This window comes from Gallus gallus, chromosome Z (assembly GCF_016699485.2).
Source record: "Gallus gallus isolate bGalGal1 chromosome Z, bGalGal1.mat.broiler.GRCg7b, whole genome shotgun sequence".
Classification (NCBI taxonomy): domain Eukaryota; kingdom Metazoa; phylum Chordata; class Aves; order Galliformes; family Phasianidae; genus Gallus; species Gallus gallus.
Window position 1 is genome coordinate 85,094,909 of NC_052572.1, and position 20,113 is coordinate 85,115,021.

At 43.1% G+C, this 20,113-nt stretch overlaps 1 protein-coding gene across 4 annotated transcripts in view; it reads left to right on the forward strand.

Annotated features, from left to right (window-relative positions):
- Positions 1 to 112: 112 nt before the first annotated feature.
- Positions 113 to 20,113, forward strand: part of SNCAIP (synuclein alpha interacting protein) — a 76,190-nt gene continuing 56,189 nt past the window's right edge. For 2 of the 4 annotated variants that reach the window (XM_040655838.2, XM_040655839.2), the window contains exons 1-2: positions 113 to 175; positions 15,690 to 15,804. The gene's annotated coding sequence lies outside the window, so the exon portion shown is untranslated. The remainder of the gene's footprint in view (positions 176 to 15,689; positions 15,805 to 20,113) is intronic. The other 2 variants (XM_424409.8, XM_004949702.5) reach the window with 1 other exon arrangement.

Sequence of the window (20,113 nt, forward strand, 5' to 3'; positions counted from 1 at the left end):
CAACGGCGCTGCGAGCGCGGGGGGCGCCGGGCCGCGGCGGGGCCACCCCCGGAGGAAGGGCAGCGGCCGAGGGCGGAGCTCGAGCCCGCACCGGCGCCGGGAGGCGGCACCTGGGTCCTTCCCCGGCTCCATCACCCGGCGGCGGCCGCTGAACGGCGGAGCGGAGCGAGGCGAGGTGAGCGGCTTTGTGGGCCCGCGGAGCGGAGCGGGGATCCGAGGGGGAGGCGGCGGGGAGCCCCGCACCGTGCATCCCGGGTCGGGGTTCGTCCGCGGGCGCCTCCCGGTGCAGCCTTCGCAGCCCGGGCGATGCGAGCCCCGAAGTGTCCTCCGGGGAGCAGCCCCAGAGCCGGAATCGGGGGCGGGGGGGGGGGGGAAACGGGGCAAAAGTTAGGCGTTTGTAGCTGCGAGGAAGCGTGTAGGGAGTTCTCCGGTAGAAAAGCAGCACCTTGGGTCCGAGAGCACGAAGCCGGGATCAGACGTCTTTTCTTGCTGGAGCTGCTTTACGAGCAAACGGGAAGGACGGCGCGCAGATCAGCTCCCAGACGGACAGTGGGCTTCGCTGTCGGTTTGCTTCCTCGTGGCATTTCGGTTGCTGGCTGGAAGCCACGGTGCTTAACGACGCGCCGATCGGTTAGCACCGCTTCTCGGCAATAATAATAATAATAATGAAACAAAGCAAGCAAACAAAAAACTTACTCCAAGCCTGCTAGTGGCTGTGGTTCTGTAGAGCCCGTGGGGGCAAGTCGTCTTGCTGTATCTTGTACCGCATGTGCCCCTAACGAGCTGTAAGTATTCAGGCCCATTGCCTTGCTGGTCAGTGTTGAGCATCTTCAGCACAGGACTTGCTGCAGGCAAGTGAGCATAAGGAGTCACTGGGCTTCTTGTGCTGCTGAGGCTGTGGGTATGCCATGCTGTAGCCACACCTGAGGCTTTAACATCTGAACAAGAACCCTGCTGTCGAGAGCAGGCTTGAAGGGGTCCCTCAGTGGGAAATGATGAGAATGTGGGCACAGTTGGAACTTGGCCTGACCTGTTGTCAAGAAGCACCTTGTATCACCACTGCAGCGAGAGTTCACGAGTTCTATGAGTAAGTAACATGCTCATTTTTGCACGTAGCATCCGCTCCTGGTGTGAAAAATAATCATTTTCAGCATCCCTCGCAAGGTGTGGTGCGTTTTGTCTCCATGTCCTGTCAGGAACTGCACACCGTTTCACCAACATTATCATGAACCATCAGGTCTGCCCTTCTCCGGACCTTTGTGGTTTTTGATCTGCGTCGTTGGCTCCATGCGGTGCAAAAAAGAAGTGTGACTTGTGGGTCGTAGAGGAGACTGGAGATGGGGATATTGCAGAGGAGGGGGGCGGTGAAGATCCACCTCCACGTCTGGGGAGGCTCCAAGGGATTGGCCTGCCGGAGCAGCTTGTTGAGATAAGCAGGCTTTCAGGTGAGGAGGTCTTGGAGAAGAGAGTGAATTACATTAGGCAGAAAAGCTGCCGCAGCTCAGGGGAGCACTGGGACACCACTTGGACACACAGTGTGGGTCTGGGTGCTGCTGTGTGGGGCCGGGGGTGGGACTCGGGGGTCCTTGAGGGCCCCTTCCACCTCAGGATATTCTGTGGTTCTGTAAATTTGCCATCGCTTTTGGCGTGTATTAGCAGAGCAACTCTGTCCTGTTGCCCCCCTGCCCCCCCCTCTGTCTGGCCTTACCACCTGTCCCCGTGTGGGGCTCTGTAGCACAGGGTGGATGCAGCATGTTGGGGTTACCTCTTCTCTCCATGCATCCCCGAGTTTGCATGCCTCTCACAGTGGCACAGCTCACCTTCTTGCACCGTGCAGCCCTGCACTGTCTGCATCCACAGCAGCTCATTCCTGCGTGGATAGCACTTCACTAGAACCAGGGAGGGACAAGCATGGCAGCCCTGCTGCAGCTGCCTGAGTGCCTGCTCTCTGAAATGGAGACGTGCAAGTCACGCTGTGCTGATGCTGTGCTGGGGTGCCAGCATGAGAGCAGCCCCGCGTGGGACACGCAGCTGTCACAGAGCAGCACACAGATGACGTGCTGGCAGCGGGGCAGGGCTGCTGGCAGTCGTGGTTGTTGCATCACGCGGTGCAGCGTGCCGCTGTGTGGGCACATGCACAAGGGCCAGCAGCCCCAGCAGCTGCTGAGCAGTGAATGCAGCATGCTGCCTTCCCTCGCTCTGTCTCTGGCTGCTCAGGCTGAGGATGGGGCGGCGTGCAGCGGAGCTGTGTTTCCACGCTGTCTGCCTCTATTGCCGCCAGGAGCTCCGGCAGCCATCTGTGGCTCGCTGCAGGGGGGGAGGAGGGGGGCAGAAGGGGAACACCTCCCATTTTGATTCCATCTTTATTTACGGTTCGATTTTAAATTTGTTTAAAACAAGCAAATCTTGATGCATTTGTTGAGGGTAAAGCTATGTCTGTCTCGGGCTGCACTTGAGAGTGAAATGGCAGAAGGGGCATCTCGTCCTCCCTATCATGATTGCTATCGAGTAAAGGAAAGGAAACTCCCAATTTTTCAGATCCAGGTATTTGCAAGGAGCCCGTTTACCAACACTTTCCTGTAAACTACCTAGAAAACGTAGTGGCTTTTTACTGTCAATGCATATTTTTGCTGCCATAGAGGAAAAAACATGTTGGGCAGCAGTAGATTTTGGAAGGGCACGAAGATTTTCTTCTCAGACGTGATCAGAACAGGGGGGCCATGGCCAAACTGAAGGGAACAATCCTCGGGCAGTTTGCAGGAGGATGTGAGGGAAGGTTGTGTCTGGGCTTGCTTTTTTTCCTGGCAGATGTATCTGCTCCTCAGAGGAGGCAGAGGAGATAGGCTTACATGGAGCAGGTGCACAGCAAACACAAGGGAATTCATCTTTAAATGCAAATGTGGTTGTGCAGTGGAGTTATGTGCACAATGGAACCATTGAAAACAAGAGAATAGAATGCATGCATCGGGACGCCTTATTGATCTAGGATCCCAAGAGACTTTTTAACTGATGGGAAAAAGAAATTAATTAATTATTGCAGCAGAAATATCACTTGCTGCTTATCTGCCCGAGATGGGATCGTAATTTCCACTTCTAAAACCAAGTTCCAGAGGTATGGAGATCCTGCAGCTACTAAAGAGAAGGGAAGTGCCATTCAGCTGCCACCATTTGGTGGCTGGGAAGATCCTTCACTGGGTTCGTTTTCGTGTGAGTTAAGGAGCATTTACAAAGGTTTGTTGTGAATATGGATGTGGTTGACTGGCACTTTATACATAATTATTCAGTCAAGCGTGGAAATACACTTTGCTGGTGAAGCACCGTATTTGCTCTGCAACGTTTGCTCTGAGCGTTTCCTTTTCAGTTTGCAGCTGAAATGCTGGCATTGTTTTCCCTTGTCTGTACTGGAGGAAAAAAAAAAAAAACATCGTCTCATTTACCTTTTAAACTCCATACAAAGCATTGCATGACCTCTCCTTCCTCTCCTCCCCGTTTATTATTGCTATATCAACCTGGAACTTGTCCTTGGAAATGCAGCTGTAATCAGGAACTTAACACTTCCCTTCAGCTCCCCCATTTTAGCAATCTGTGCTTGCATCTGTGAGCAAAAATCAGCCTATGCTGCATAGCTTCCTTGCATGTGCACGACAGCGCTGCTCACGACTGTAATCTGCAGTCATACTGCTCTGCTTGTTCATCCATGAGTGCTCCTGCAGGATCTGGCCATAAGGATTTGCCATTTTTCTTAAGAAATGGGAAATCCAGACTAGCAACATACGACCGCTGGCATATTTATATGTGCATATTCATATCTCGTGTTCAGTAATGTACAACTGTAAATATTCTGCCTTTTGCACACTACACTCCCAGTTCTGGCTTGTAGTCACCGCCATACATTTTCAAAAGCCTAAGAAGAGCTTTGGATTTGGCTCCAAAAGGTTTGTAATGCTACGGTTGTCAGTACGGTGAGAGATTTATCTGAATATTTCTAATGGCTGTGTCCGACGCTTGGAAAATAACAATGACTTTTAAAAAAGGCAAAACAAAACTGGGAATTACAGGGCACTGAGTAGAAGGAGAGTGCCAGCACAGCAGAGGATCACACTGTCCTCTTTGACCCACGTCTCTCTTCTGCTTAGTCTGAATGTACTCACTTGACTTTCTCTCTTACCCATTCAGACAGTCTGAAGGTAAATGCACTAAGGATACTAAAAACTGGGATATTATCATTCAAATACCACAGTCTTCAGCGGTGTCAAAGGTTTTTACTTCCTATCTGCAGAACCTTGAAGAAGTGGCAGAACAGCAGTGTGTCAGATGCAGGAAGACTGACTTGCTCGCCGCCCTTTGAATACGATACATACTGCAGCACCTTCATCTCCCGTTTCCCTATGGCAACTTGGCAGCACAATGTTTAGAAGATTGAGTTTGGTTTTTACTGCTCCCTGTATTTATTGCTTGTACTAGTTATTTGCACGTGTGGCATCTTAGGGTAAGGAGAACCACCTCTTACGGTCTAATTGTGATGAAACAGTGGCTGCTGTTTGGATGGAACAGGCCAGATCTTGGGAAGGATGCTGGCAAAGCAATTAGTCCCGAGAGGAGTTATCGCTCATCACCGTGAGCTTGCTGCTGGTACATGCAGTAGGGACTCAGCTGCCCAGCAGTTTGGAAAGCTTTGGTGAGGTGCATCTGTTGGGTAGGTTTCTCCCTACGTAGGTGCCACGTTTGTCTGACTTTAGATGTCAGACTCCCAAGACTGAAAAGCGACAGAAGTGGAGCTCTCTGCCACCTCCTCGCAGTCGCCCTTGAGGGCCGCAGATGAAACATGTTAGCAAATAATGCAACGGCCGTTGCAGTGCAAATAATGCAACGGACGTTGCAGTGCTGCTCTTTTCTGTGTATGCTTTCTGTTAAACCACCTCAAGAAAAAGCTTCTTAGTTGAAGTGTCATGAGCAGTGCTGCCTGAGTGCCTGGAGTTTCAGTTGTGCTCACGAGCCCGGGTCTAAACAGCCATGTGGGGCTTGGCAGAGTGTGTCTGTAGGGTTTCCATAGAGAGATAACAGCACAGGATTCTTACCCTTCTGCTCAGAACTGTCTTTCCTTCACTCACTCTCTTCCTCCCTTGGTAAATTAGCCCAGATGCAATCCCTGCTGCACTCATTTGGTTCCAGACAGAACTGCAGTTGTCTGAGGCAGAATTAGCTTGTTTGACACACTGGAACAGGTTGCCCAAAGAGGCTGTGGATGCCCCATCCCTGCAGGCATTCAAGGCCAGGCTGGATGTGGCTCTGGGCAGCCTGGTCTGCTGGTTGGTGACCCTGCACATAGCAGGGGGTTGGAACCAGGTGATCACTGTGGTCCTTTTCAACCCAGGCCATTCTGTGATGGATTCTCTCCTCATAAGGCAGCTAACCATGCTGAAGAGCTGCCTTCCTTCTGAACCCATGTGCTGGCTGTGATTTAGCAAAATGCACGCAACATCTCCCTGGAATGCATTGTTCAGAATACAGGTTAGGAACGTGTGTAAATCCTTCTAGTCACTTGCTGTCGTAAGCCATCCTTGAGAGGCCTCTGTGACTTAATGCCTGCACAGCAATCTTTGCTCCCTGTGCAGCAAACCACCATTTGAGAGGATGAGGAGCTGACAGTAAAGGACTTGACTAACTACTGGGTTGCTGCGCTACAGTCTGTTCTGCCGCTCTTAACAACAGTTGTGGATGAAGATGTTATTGATGTCTTGATGTTCTTCTGAAACAACTGGCCTTGAAACAGTGGATAACTGAAGTGCCTGCTTAGATTAGGATTTAGCCATCCGGCATTAGTGCTTTATGAAGATGAATGAGTGCCATTTACACATAACACTGTTGCCTCCAGCTGCCTGTAGAGTGTAACGCTCTCTCTTCATTACACAGTGAAACTGGGTGAGTAGTTCTACCTGAACATTCCAATTAGCCTGCTCTAAATCTGCCAATCCCCACAGGAAAGGCCAACCTGCAGCCTCATGCTGTGTCCTCCAGGAGTTCAAAAAAAGCAGCCTGTGTAGGGAGAGAAGTGAGCTCTCCTGATCCAGCTTAGTAAAATGGACACTCCCTCAACCATGTGTTCCTCATCAGGTCCCATATGCTTTACGCTGTGCTCCCAGACTTTTTTGTTTTTTTTGTTGTTTTTTTTTTTTGCAAATACAGTTTTTAGATGCAAATACTGTCTACGTTAAAGTTGAGTAGTGTGAATGTAGCTCATGTGGTCGCATCTGTGCTGCGTAGGAGCAGGTGATAGCAAAGCTGACACTGACTACAAGAGATCTCAAAGGAAGAAGAATCTGAAAAGGAAAAAAAGGGATAAAATGGTCTGAAGTTGCACCGGGGGAGGTTTAGTTTGGACATTTGGAGTGTTTCTTCAAGGAGAAGGTTATCAAGCCTTGGAACAGGCTGCCCAGGGCAGGAGGTGTTCCAGAGATGTTTGGACATGGCAGTAAGGGATGTAGCTTGGTGACGGCATTCCAGAGGCGAAGGTGATAGTGGGAGTTAATGGTCTTGAAGGACTTTTCCAATGTGAATGAGTCAGTGATTCTACATGTAATCTGTGAGTGATATGTAAACTTGTCAACCTAGACTTAACGGCACGCTATCCAAGCATTCTGGATAGGCTGTCACGCCATGCTGAAGGCTGCTTTCATCTGTCTTAGCTACTATTTTTAACCATGCTGTCCAGATTAGCACTACCAAGGCTACTCCTACACATGCTGAAATCCTCTCATAACTTCATGCCCACTGCTTCTCTACTGTGTTGTCTGTGACTGCAGCGTGTCTGGGTATGTGTCCCTTTGCACTGATACCTGTCTAGTTTTATTCTCCACTGCATTTAGTTGTTTTTTTTTTTTTTTCAGAATTTATTTTCCCTGTGTAAATAATTACAGCGAGGGCATCAGAAAGTGGGAGAGAGTTCTGGCCATTTTCCACTGCAAAATTCCTGTTAGGGTCTCAAGTCAGAAAGAAGAATCTTGGAAAAAATATCAGTGATGACACTAACGCAACTACTGCACATTTGTTATTACATATAGAAAACTGTCTGACTTGACTGCATTTTTAAGGGAAGTTGTTCCTGATTTTCTTTTATTTCTTTGTTTGATGCATGTAATGAAGGTTATTTTTAGGCTTTGTCAGATTTGATATTAAGTTATCCCACAGACTCCTCAATGAAGTGTGCTTCCAATTAAGGTACTGTGCTATACGAGCAAAGCTTGACAGCAACAAGTATACTTCCACATTAGATTTTAACGTTTTCATTCACAAATGTACTTTCCCTTCCAACCAACCAACCAACCAAAAGAAGTCAGAAAACAGTGAAACCAATCTCCATGTGAGGATATAGATTGAGAAGATGTGCCGAGTATCAGTTTCTTCTACTGTTCAATTTTTGTGTTAGTTAACGAAGACAAGGAAGAAAGGATGGCTTGGAAATGGAAGCTAGGACTTTAAAAGATGATTTCATGCAGTTTTTTTGGTGCCATAAAAATATTTCACGTGAAAGCAAATACTGTCAAACAAAGAGCAGTACAAAATAGGCTCTAACAAGGCATGTGTTCCCATGATACGAGGCATGCTGGAGAAGCATAAGGTGAAGCTGAGCTTTTCAGCCTGGTAGAATGTTACAGCTTACATATCTGCCAAGAAACTGTTTTCTGTGTAGATAGATGATTGAACTGAAATAAAATAAAATACTCCTCATCTTTTCTTAAGCAGGAAGAGAAAGGAAGTATGTCTTATGGCTGTCCTTGATGCCCTCCTGAGGGAGAAGCACAGCACTGGTATGCTGGATGGGGCAGAATAACATGAGCATTGACCTGCTAAGCCTAGTTGCAGCACGAGGGGATCTTACATGAGTTCTCTAATATTTTTTCACTTACCAGACTATAAAGTCAGGCGCTCACAAATTAGAAAAGGGAGGGGTTGAGCCACTTTGTGCTTTCCTTACTCTTCCCCTTTTTGGCAGGTTATGTGGTGGCCAGGGATGCTTAACAGGTATCTTGACTCTTTTGCTAATGGATCTGGAAAGCACATAGATAATGGGGTAAGAAGCACAGAAGAAAAAGAGATGTCATTCTAATTAATACAGGCAAGGCAACATTGACCAGCGCATGTCCCAGCCTCTGTGATGGGGTCTTGTATGTTGCTAAGTGAGGAACCGAATTCATTATGAGGCAATTGGCCACAAAGGCTGCATGCTTGAGCATTTGGTTCCCAAATGAAATCTCTTTGCTTTTGCTACATGTAAGAAATGTAATGCAGTGAGGGCTGTTCCCCATTTCTGGCAACAATCAATATCGTCTGGAGATAGGAACATATAAAGAGCTACTCCCATATGCTGTTTCTGATCCTAGCCCTTCTACTGTGCTATTCTGTGCCTTGCCATGCATCCCTTTGTCTCTTTTCCAGTTTCTAGGTGTGATTAATAATGCTTTCTCATTTTTAATAGAGATTCTGTATGACTGTAAGACAGTACAACTGTACTGTTGAGCATCCTTGAATGCACTCTGAAGGTACGAATGTATACGGCTTAGACAGGCTAAAGCAGTAAGATTCAGGCTGGTAAAATGCTGGAGGAGGAGAAATGACAATAACTGCCTGATTTTTTTGAGTAGCCTTAATTATGCCCTGGAAAATAAATATTCAAGTGTGACCATTCTATCAGATTCTGTATCATAGTCAGTGTATGTAAAGAAATGCCCCAAATGCACACATTTTATAAGATGTTAATTTTCAGTGCAGTGACACATATGTCTTTATTTCAAAGCTGAAATTTAATTTTCAGTGAGGTTTTTAGGATCGGTTAGAAGCAGCACTACAAAATTAGAGTTAGGAGTCACTTTTGTTACAGCTCTGTTGTGTTTTGCTGATACTGAGTTACATCTGCTGCCTGTACTGTTTAAAAAGCATCAGCAGCGAAGTAGCAGTGGTTTATACGGGACAGCACAGCCAAAGTGCCGCTGTGATCTATTTCTGATCACTTAATTGAAAATGGATGGCAGATTTAGGACTTCCTCATCTCAGTGTCATGGATATCTCTCAAGAATAATTTGATTGTTCTTCTCTGAGTTTTGAAACTTCCCTGGAACTAATGGAAATCAAGTTTTGTGCTTGACAACGTTTAAGTCTGCAGTAGCTCACACCATTTAACTCACAATTTCAGCAAGCAAATAAGCTCTGCCTAGGGAGTGAAATGATGGAATCATCAGTAAAATGTTGGTTTTGTCCTTTGGCAGTTTTTTTTTTAATCAAAATAAAGATACATGCAGATATGTCAATAGTCTGGTGCTGGTGCTAGTTGTGAGATAAACTGGTATCTCTATTTGCAGTAAAATGCTTAAGTCTTATCTAATGGTATTTGTTTACTTTGTAAGCACTTACCTGTAGTATTACACACACACACAACTAAATTTGTGTAATTAACTCAGTAATCTCAAATGAAATAGGGTTGTTCTGAGTAACGAGGAGAGTGAATTTTGGGAAGAAGCTTTTTACCTTCAGGGTCTGCTCGTTTCATCATAGAGCCGTAGAAGGGCCTGGGTTGAAAAGGACCACAGTGATCACCTGGTTCCAACCCCATTGCTGTGTGCAGGGTCGCCAACCAGCAGACCAGGCTGCCCAGAGCCACATCCAGCCTGGCCTTGAATGCCTGCAGGGATGGGGCATCCACAGCCTTCTTGGGCAACCTGTTCAGTACGTCACCACCCTCTGGGGGAAAAACTTCCTCCTCATATCCAACCTAAACCTCCCCTGTCTCAGTTTAAAACCATTCCCCCTTGTCCTGTCACTACCCACCTTCGTAAACAGCCGTTCCCTCTCCTGTTTGTACGCTCCCTTCAAGTACTGGAAGGCCACAATGAGGTCTCCCCTCAACCTTCTCTACTCCAAGCTTAACAAGGCCAGTTCCCTCAGCCTTTCCTCACAGGAGAGGTGCTCCAGCCCTCTGACCATCTTAGTGGCCCTCCTGTGGACCCGCCCCAAGAGCTCCACGTCCTTCATGTACTGGGGGCCCCATGCCTGGACGCAGTACTGCAGATGGGGCCTCACAAGAGCTGAGCAGAGGGGCACAATCACCTCCCCCTCCCTGCTGGCCACCCCTTTTTTTATGCAGCCCAGAACACAGTTGGCCTTCCGGGCTGCAAGCGCACACTGCTGGCTCATGTCCAGCTTCTCATCCACCAGGACCCCCATGTCCTTCTCTGCAGGGCTGCTCTCAAGGAGACCTTCCCCCTTTCTGTATAAACACCTGGGATTGCCCTAACCCAAGTGCAGCGCCCTGCACTTGGCCTTATTGAACCTCATTAGGTTCACATGGGCCTACTTCTCCAGCCTGTCCAGGTCCCTCTGTATGGCTCTCCTTCCTTCCAATGTAGTGAGTACACCATTCAGCTTGGGGCTGTCTCTTGCCACAGTCTCCTTACATGTTATGCTTTGCAGCATGTGCCCTGCCGAGGCTGACCAGTTTGCCAGATGGGAGAGCGAGTACTGCTGGTTGCTCACCAGGTCCCAGCGTACACTCCAGCATCCCAGGATACACTCCATGCATTGTCATCCTGGAACAGAATGTTACTTACATAGGACTTTTCACTTGAATTTTTAATAAAAGCTAACATGAAGAAAAAAAAATTACCATTGGACTAAATGCAGTTTATATATTTTGGCAGGCAAATTAAGTGAGGCAAGTTCTAAGTTGTTGATGTTCAACACAGCATTGGAATGCTGTAAACTTAAGAGAGTACCATTGGGCATTAGTATTTTCCCAAGATGTTTTTGAAATTAATTGAACAGGCCACAGTGGGACTACACAATGTGAAATTCTTGTGGATGATCATTGAATTGGGCTGAGGAATTTCACTGAGAAAATGAAAGATGTAAGAAAATGAAAAATACCTTTTCCTGATCTTCACAATAGATAACAAGCAAAAAACCTAGGCATGGTCTGATGGATGCTGTCAGCATTCAAAACATGTTCAGCAAAGGTATCTGACATTATTTGGTTTGTTGAGACAACACTTATAAATGAAATGTGTTCTTCAGTGACAAAAAGAAAAGGAAATTGGGAAGATTTATAGGGATGCTGTACTGATTAAATTAATTTGAGACTTTTTCTGTGATCCATGCATCACAGAAGATACGAGCTATGGAAGGCAAGTCAAGTATGGGTGTTGGATGGCACTAAAGAGACAAACAAAAGCCAAGGTTGGAGTTCCACGCTGTGAAACTGCAGTGTCAGATTGTGTGATTTAATCTAACTGATTTTACCAACAGCAGAAACATCTTCTGAAGGACTGCTGCTCCCGTGCTACAGCCCCCAGTGCTGCTGCTGCCACTGATTCAGTGGAAAAAAAAGAGAGACCTGAGTTTCTGATTTTTAAATGAGAGTGCAGTGAGTCACATCTGCTCTATTAAAACTGTTGACACAGAATTCCCCACCTCCCCCCCAAGCCAACACATGGTTTGGAAAGAGTGAGCTCTGCTATGCTTGATTTCATCCTAACACGAGAGTTGGAGCCTACATTAGCAGTGGTGCTTGAAATAAGCCTTTTGCTGCTCCATCTTACTTTAGGGCCAAGTTTCTGGTTCCCTGTGGATGCCATTACTAGGATTTTTACACAAGAGCTAGGCTACCAAAAAGAAGGCATCTTTTTATTATTTGTGTAGCTCAGGAACTTGCAACAGCTCTACAGATGTTGAATACTCATTACTTTTGCCAAAATATTTTAGAAGTTGTGAACGTTTTTATGGCAGAGTACTTTTAGAACTGTACCTGGAGTAAATTGTTGTTAAAGCAATATGTCATGCATATTTGTGTGGATCCCTTTCTTCTCAAGTTGAGTGGTGATGATACATCACCACTACTTTTCTCAGTGTTATGTTTAATTTTCCTGAAAATCAACTTTTGTTTTTTAAAGCTTTGCTCAAGTAAATACAAGCACACTACACAAGTTCCAATGTGGTTCTTCTTTATGTTGGTATTATGGAATCATTTTAGGTGATACGTGAGCTGCGCACCCCCAGCAGCCATTGAAGATAGAATAGTTGAAATAGTTCAAGTTTAATTTTTCTGTGTGTCTTACATATAGAAGAGGTCACTGTCGTGGCTAATGGTTTACGGTCCATTGTGGAACTTGATACAGAATGCATAAATGCAAAGCAAGACTGTTAATATTCAGATATTTATTCCTTCTCATGTGTCAACGTTATTAAATAGCTGCTTAAAGCCTTGCTGTTTCTTTGCTTATGTCAGGAGAATACTGATGGCATCAAGTAATTTAGGAGTCCAGTCAGACAGTATCCCAGTTGCCATTTAGTAGTTTGCCTTCTGCATTAAGGAAAAGAAATGAGCACTGCCCTTAATGTGGAGTGTGCTGTATTTCAGTCACTGGTTTTCTTTGAAATAATGATGTGAACTGCAAATAATCTTGACCTGAAATAGAGCAGTGTTTTATGTCTCTCTTTCAGTGTTCCAAGCGACCATGACTTGATGCATATAAGTCTTTGGTTCAGTCTCAAATCTAAGTTTAATGGAGGATTTACAGAAATGTTGAACAGCACTAGTACTTGTACATGATTGATGCAGTGTTCTATATATATTTTACAGTTCTGCATTATAAATTATTTGGTGTTTTAGTATTAAAAACAGATGACAACCTATAGCTGTAACATTATGTATGCATAGAAGATGGATATATACCCATACATAATCTCTGGATTTGATTGTTGAACCTCTATGCTATATTAAAATGTATTATTCATTTCTGCCAACAGCCATGAGTCAATGGAAAATAATGAGCGCAATCACTTGAAAAATGCGCATTCACGATTTGCTTGTATTCATCTCAAAGTTCAGACTGCAGATGTGTAACCATTCATTTTACTGTTCTCAGCGATGCATGTAAGCCACTTGAGTATTCACATTTATGAACTTCCTGCATTACCACTGATACTTAAAGTAGAACAGAGAGGTAACATGAAACAAAATCTCTTTGTGCTGTAGGATTTACTGATCTAAGAGGCAGCTATGGAGGAATAGCTAACTAACTAACAAAACAACAAAAGAACAGCAACGCCAGATCATTGCTCAACCTGACTTTCTTAGCTCAGCAACTGTATTTCCACTAGTAAGGTCATAAATTCCACTTTCAGTGGGGTTTTCTTATAATCACAAGTAAGTGGTCTTTTTCTCAGAGGAGTCACACTTCAGGAGGAGAAAGTGTCTTTTTTTCTTTCCTATTTTTTTTTTTCTTTTTTTTCAGGAAGAACAGGAAAAAAAGATGGATTATCTTTTAAGCTTGCTTTGTTAAGATTTGCTTTTTTTTCCTGACAAAGTTCTGAAGTGGCTGAGGAATGCTGATTCCCAACATTTCTGCTCAATCATCATTTTCCAGGGTGAATTTCACCGTATACAGCCTTCTGATCTGCGTGCATTAGCTTAACCCGCATTTAGGGTTAGTATTACATTACTGACATTCAAAGCAAACGTATTTGAAGACTTCTTTGAAGATTCCTTGCTTAAGAAAGTGTTTTCGAAGCACAGAGGAATACGGTGGATTCGTTACCACTTTGTCCAACTACAGTGTGAGACTTTGTACATCCAGAGCTCCAAAACCCATCAGTGGCAGATTTCCCACCATTACACACATTCTGTTTTGTTACCAATTAAGCCAGATTGTGCTTCTGATATAGTTTATTCTTATTCATATCTTGGTATGAAATATCATTAATTTTTCCCTTGGTTTGGCTGCCTTTTTTAGTTTCAGTCCATTAGCTTTGTACATTGCTGTTTTTTCACCATTTCAATAAGCAGAGGAAAAAAGAAATCATTAACAATTTATCAGTGAAATTCTGCAGTTTCAGAGGGGTTTTTTTTCTTGCTCACAAGGGCTGTGCAGTGTGATTAATCATAAATTCAACCTCATGAGAACCTGCAAAAGGAAACAGTGTACTATCAAGCCACTGCTATAGTTTTGGCTCTTGAAACGTGAGTTTGGGATCCAAGAGAAAACGAACAAATAACAACTATTTTTCTTCTCTTTAAATATTAAAAACATGTTAGGATTGATTGCTGTGACAGGGAAGAAAGTGAAGTGATGTCTGAACCACAAGTATAGTGTAATGCAATGTTCCCTGTGTGTATTGTAGATTTCCAACTGCAGCGTGAAAAATGCAAGTTTCACCAGGACCAACAGCCACAAAAATTCCTTTCCCCTAAATGGAGAAACCAAGCAGTATGCTTGAAAAATTAGAATACTTACAAAATCCTTGAAAAACATTTGTAGATCACATTTTTTTTTTTTCTCCTGGATGGCAGCATAACACGTCGGCTTTGAAGGAAACTGCTTGCACAACATTGAGAAACTGAGAAAATTGCCAGTATTGTACACAGATCACCATAATTCTGCAGAGAGATGTTATTCTCTTTCTTGCTTTGAAAACTAAATTTAGTGTGCATTAAGGAAGTGATAGTCTTCTTCAATTGCATCCCACACTCACACCCTGTGGAATCCTATAAGGTGCCCCTTCTTGGCTGAAGGAGATGGTGATGTGCAGCCAGTGCAGCCAATGCCAGAACTGTTGTGTCCATCACTGGTAAAACCATGAGTATAACCAGCACCTCCTCTTTCTTACACACAGAGAGCTTTTCAAAGTTCTGAACAGATAAGTGAATGTGTGTTGTGATGTCCAGGGCCTCAGTTCCTCTCCTCTTAGTTCAGTTTCTGAGCCTGCTTGATTTGGTGGTGCTGTTTTGCAGGCTGGGAGGTGAATCTCAATAACTTTAGAAGCAAATCCGTTCAGTTTAAGTCTGGATTCCAGGCTCTGTAGTACATTAGACAGTGTAAAGTATTCTGTAGAATTACTTCTTGTATGCACTCTTGTTCTCTGTATATATACAGAAACACAACCATGTATTTCCTGTGCTATTGGGTTAGCTGTCTGATTCTGAAAGATCATGTAGATCTTCTTTAGATCCAGTATATAACTGGATCTAAATAACTGCTTAAAAGGTCCTGCTACATTTTAGAGAATTTCTACAAGCTTTAACTAACTCGTGGATAAGTAGGATCCACTTAAGTTATTTGCAAGAAAAAAATAAGAGGTTTAATGAGTATTTTTGGGGATGGGCTCAGTCTTGGGGTCAGTTATACTTAACGTTGTGATCACTGACCTGGGTAAGGGCGTTGTGTGTCCCCTCAGTAAGTTCTCAGATGGTACCAAGTTAGACAAGACAGTCAACGTGCTTGAGGGTATCGTAGAATCACAGAAAGGCTGGGGTTGGAAGGGACCTTAAAAGCCACCTGGTAGGTAGGGACTCTGCGCCACTTCAGGTTGATGGTTGGACTTGGTGACGTTGAAGAGCATTTACAATCTTGATGATTCTGTGATCCACTGTCAATTAAATGGCTACTTCTGCTGTAAATCAGAAATCCTGCTAAGTGCCACATGGGATTTTATTTTATACATTTCATAACTATTAAACCAAAATATCTGAGGATTTACCTGAACTTTCAATCAAATGTAAATTAAATCAGATGTGAATACTTCCACAGTGGTTGGCAAAAGACTGATTCCTTAACCATAGTTAGTATTAAAGGCTTAAACTTTAATTCCCAGAATGTCATTGTGGTTGCTTTTTCACTAGGTGATAATATTACATTTTATAGTTGCAGGTTTGAGATAAAGAAGTAAAGACATAAACCTTTCCTAAGTATCAGATGCTGTAGTCACCCAAGATGAACAAGCTTCATGGGTGGAAAGGACAGGATTTATATATTTAAAGTAAGTACATAAAATATGTTTCAATTAATGCTCGAGATCTGATAAGCATCTGATTTTTTTTTCCCTGTATTAAGAAATACATTGAGAATCAAAGCAAGTTTGTTTGTTTGTTTGTTTGTTTCTGTCCAACAAATAGAACAGTGTAATTTTGCATCATGCTAAATACGTACCAATGAAAAGCCTATCATTCAGTTAAAACCTACAGCTCAGGAAGGCACATTATTTGTCAGCAGTAGGAAATACCCAGAATGCTGAAATCAGCTCTGCCATCTTCATATTTCACTGTAATGGTGAACTTCTACCAGCAATTAGTCTGTCTTTGTACTGTGTTTGCTGTTTTACTGCATAGCCTAAGGAAAGCTCTTTAACACATTTAGCAACACTGCCATAATCAGGGAATACAGTAACTGCATTACAGAATGAAATCAAGAAAACTTGGGCCTTCTGGTCCAAGCACAGAGCAGGGTCCTAGCACAGCTCGTCGTGGGTAAGACCACTGCTTCTGCAGCCATCACACCTGTCTTACTGCTGCGTATGTTCCCTGTTGTATTAGCTGCATTTATCTGTTATCGAAGACTCTGTTCTTTTGGAAAGGCGTAGCGTCTGTCTCTTTGTGTCTGTTTCTGTCCTTGTCAATTGGCAGAGCTGCTCAGTATAAGCATAACCCAGTCACAGAATCATAGAATCATAGAATTGCTCAGGCTGGAAAAGACTTTCAGTATCATTGAGTCCAACCACAACCCAACCATCCTATTCTAACTAACAACCCTCCGCTAAATCGTGGCCCTGGGGCTTTTAAACACATCCAGGGATGGTGACATTCCCTTCGTTAACTAAGAGGAAAGCTACTTGAATATGATCAGTCAACATTCAAACAGACAAGAATGTAAAGGGGGATACTGCAGCACAAATGAAGTCTTTTGCTTCTGAAGAATATCTCTTCAGTTCTATGCATTCAAATAAAATGACCTACTGACACGGTTAGAGTATGTTAACACTCTTAAGTCATAGAAGGATTTGTGATACTACAATGAAGTCTGAAGCATTAACCATTTCTTCTTACTTCTTAGGGCTCCCAGAGTTTTTTTCTAATTATGTGTAATAGAATTTTTTTTCTATTACTTGCCCTACTCAGTGTCTGGTTTGTCTCTCACCGACTGAACCTCTGTCGTATGAGTTTGTTCTATTTACTTTTCTTCCTTCAGTGTAAGCCAAGAAAAATATATCATGCAAAGGAAATTATCTGTCCAGTCAACTTTAAAATATAAGAATATAAAGGGGAAAGCTCAACAGGAGCAGGAGACTTTAAAGAGTAAAGCTGAATTTTAAGTAACAACTTGTTGCAAGGAAAAAAAAATTGAGAAGTGAACAGTGAGGCTGAAAAATGGTGTGATTTATTTCAATGAAAGAGTAAATTCTGAGACTGGGACTGCTTTATCCCTTATCACATTGATTCAGAAGTTTTCCTGAGTTTAAAAGTTCACAGCAGCAATTTATAAACAGTGTGGCACTTCTGAAGCGAGTCAAAGCAAAAGCACTGCTTTTAATCAGCACACAATTATCATCATTGCTCAAGCTACACTGATAGGATGGGAAGAAGGAATGCAGCAAAGCCCAATGATCTTCCAAAAAAAAAAAAAAAAAACCCTAAAATATACAAATTTTAAGATTAAGATTTGAAAGTCCTTGCATTCCAGACATGCAGGAACAGTCCACCTGCAGCCCTATGGAGGTAAAAGTACTGAGCCCAGTTCAGTTCCTAATGAAGTCAATACATATTCGGTGCAGATTTTTAGATGAGAACAAATGTATTTATTTATTTTTTTTCTGGTCCAATGTAAAGAGACTTGTAGTCTTTTACCTAGATCTCAAGATCACACAGTCATCCAGCCTTGCATCCAGTGCAGTCTTAGGGGAGTTTATTTCAAAGATATGCTTTAAAGTCATGCTAAGGTTGGTAATATTGTGTGGTTCTCTTGCTTAATCTTCCGCTCTCCTGAACTGCACAGAAAATCCTTCACAACTTGAGGCACTTTAACATCAGTTACTTTTAACAGCTACAGTGGCTGGCGCTGTACCAGTCACATATGCGTCAGGATGCACAGTGATGGTAAAGCATTCTTACTGGCATTCTTATTCCTCATGTTTTTTTTTGTTCGCTTCTTTGTTTTTAAAACACCGAATAGTACTCCACGTAACTTATTCCAGAAGCGAAGACTTACTCTAAGAATGACATCTGAGCTCCACTTTTTCAATGATAGCTGTGTGACCACAACTTTACCCAACTTGGGGCAAGGAGTATCTACTTGATTGTTGGTTATTACTTCCCTCTTACTTTTCTAAATACTCCTGCACTTAGTGCTTTGATAAACAACCATCACATTTAATACTAGAAGACAGCAAGTCCACTTCCTCATTCCCAAAAGAAAACAGCAACTTAGCAACGATGTGATCAATATTCAGGTTATTAAGTGATCTGACTGAGGAGTTGTTAGTAATGAGCACAACTGGAAAGACGTTTGTTCAATGAGAATCACTCCAGATTTCTCATAATAAAACAGTCTTTTCCTCCCCATAGTTTTATATTTCCTTCGAGACTGAAGCAGAAAGAAAACTGGACTCTGAGCATGAAACCAGAATGCATGCACTGGAGCTTTCTGGAATGGGGCCTAGAAAAATAAGTATGTTTGTTTCAATCAACCTTGAAGGGGAAACCTGTGGAGTTGGAAATCAGTATTTGTTGTTTTAAAACTGAAACAGCACGTGTGATTCAAGCTAGAAGAAACGCTAATGTTCTGTCTGCTTAGTGCTGATGAAAAGATCAAAATAAGTAAGAGGTCAACTGATCTGTCAAAAATTAGATATCTGATTGGCTATATTTGGCTTATTTTTCCCTTTGAACTACTGCACGCCTATTAGCTCTTAATATGATATACCCTACAGTTGTGCAACATTATCATTCTTACTTCACTGTAAGAAGTTCACGTGGCAGTAGTTTCAGATATTTCCCACCAGCTGACTTTTTCTGTGGTCTTTAAGGTTCACAGACATGCAGAACAAAACCAGGTCAGACAACTCACCTCTGTAAACGACAGCTGCACATGCATGTAGAAATGGAGGGGAAGACTAGTCAGTAAACTCACTACAACACACAGTGGTATTGCATGCTGTACATGCATATATATTGCATGCTATACTAATGGATGTACTACATCCATTACTGTAACTTATGCCATAATGCCACTGTTTGCAGTGATCTAGAAAAAAAATACATGGTGGGATAGCAGCCATACTGAAGACTGCACCCTTACAGTAGAACTTGCAGGTGCTGCTTTTGATGCAACCCAAAGCCAAATGGTGAGAAATGCAGGTGGTGTCATTTGCTTCAGCTTCCAACAGTCTTTTTGCATTAGAAGTTGAACTGGGTCTGGCTCTGCCACTTATCCACCAACCAGCTCATGCTAGTAAGAAAAGCAGTGCTCTCACAGAGGTGCCAAGCTCAGGGCTATTTTGACTGCAGCGCCATACTTTCCTCTCTCCCTGTTACATGTTATAAGCTTCACACACAAGAACCATAAATTGCATATAACCAATAATTTTGATATGTTCCTTGCTCAGTAATTTTCCGTATAAGAAAACGAGCCTTTACTCCTGAGAGAAGATAATTAAACTGGTCAAGTGTAGAAATTATCATGTTGTTCTACTTAAGTTATTTACATTGATATTTTAATGCCATTTACCTAAGCTGCAGAATGCTATTTCCTGCCAGTCACTGACTGTATTTGGGCATGGTAGCTATTCCCTTCACTTGTTCAAAAAGGGTCTTTAAATGGCAATGAGCTTCTGCTTCTCCCTTTCATCTGCTCTGTGAATACATATTTAACTTCATGTTATCTTTAGTTACGATTTGCATTTTAGATCCGCCCTCCACGTTTCAATTGTGGAGGGGGGATCTATAATGCTGAAGCATTCTGCTCAATGTAGAGAGAATGGGAGGAACACTAATTTGATTTAAAATATCTTGTAAATTTAAAATCCAGTGATAAAAGTTTACAAGAAACAATGTTGTTTGTTTGTTTGTTTTAAAGCTAGTTACTTGAAGCATTAAGTCATTATTATTCAAGTGTAAAAGGGCCCCTATTTAATACAAAGATCAGTATCTTATCCATAAAATATGCTTGATTTTCTTACAAGAAATACCCCAATTATATTAAAAAAAAAAAAAAAAAGACACTTGAGGCAAACAATGCACTTAAAAGAAGAGATTGCAACAGCAAAGACTGGAGTTTTAGAATATTTTGCAGTCAAA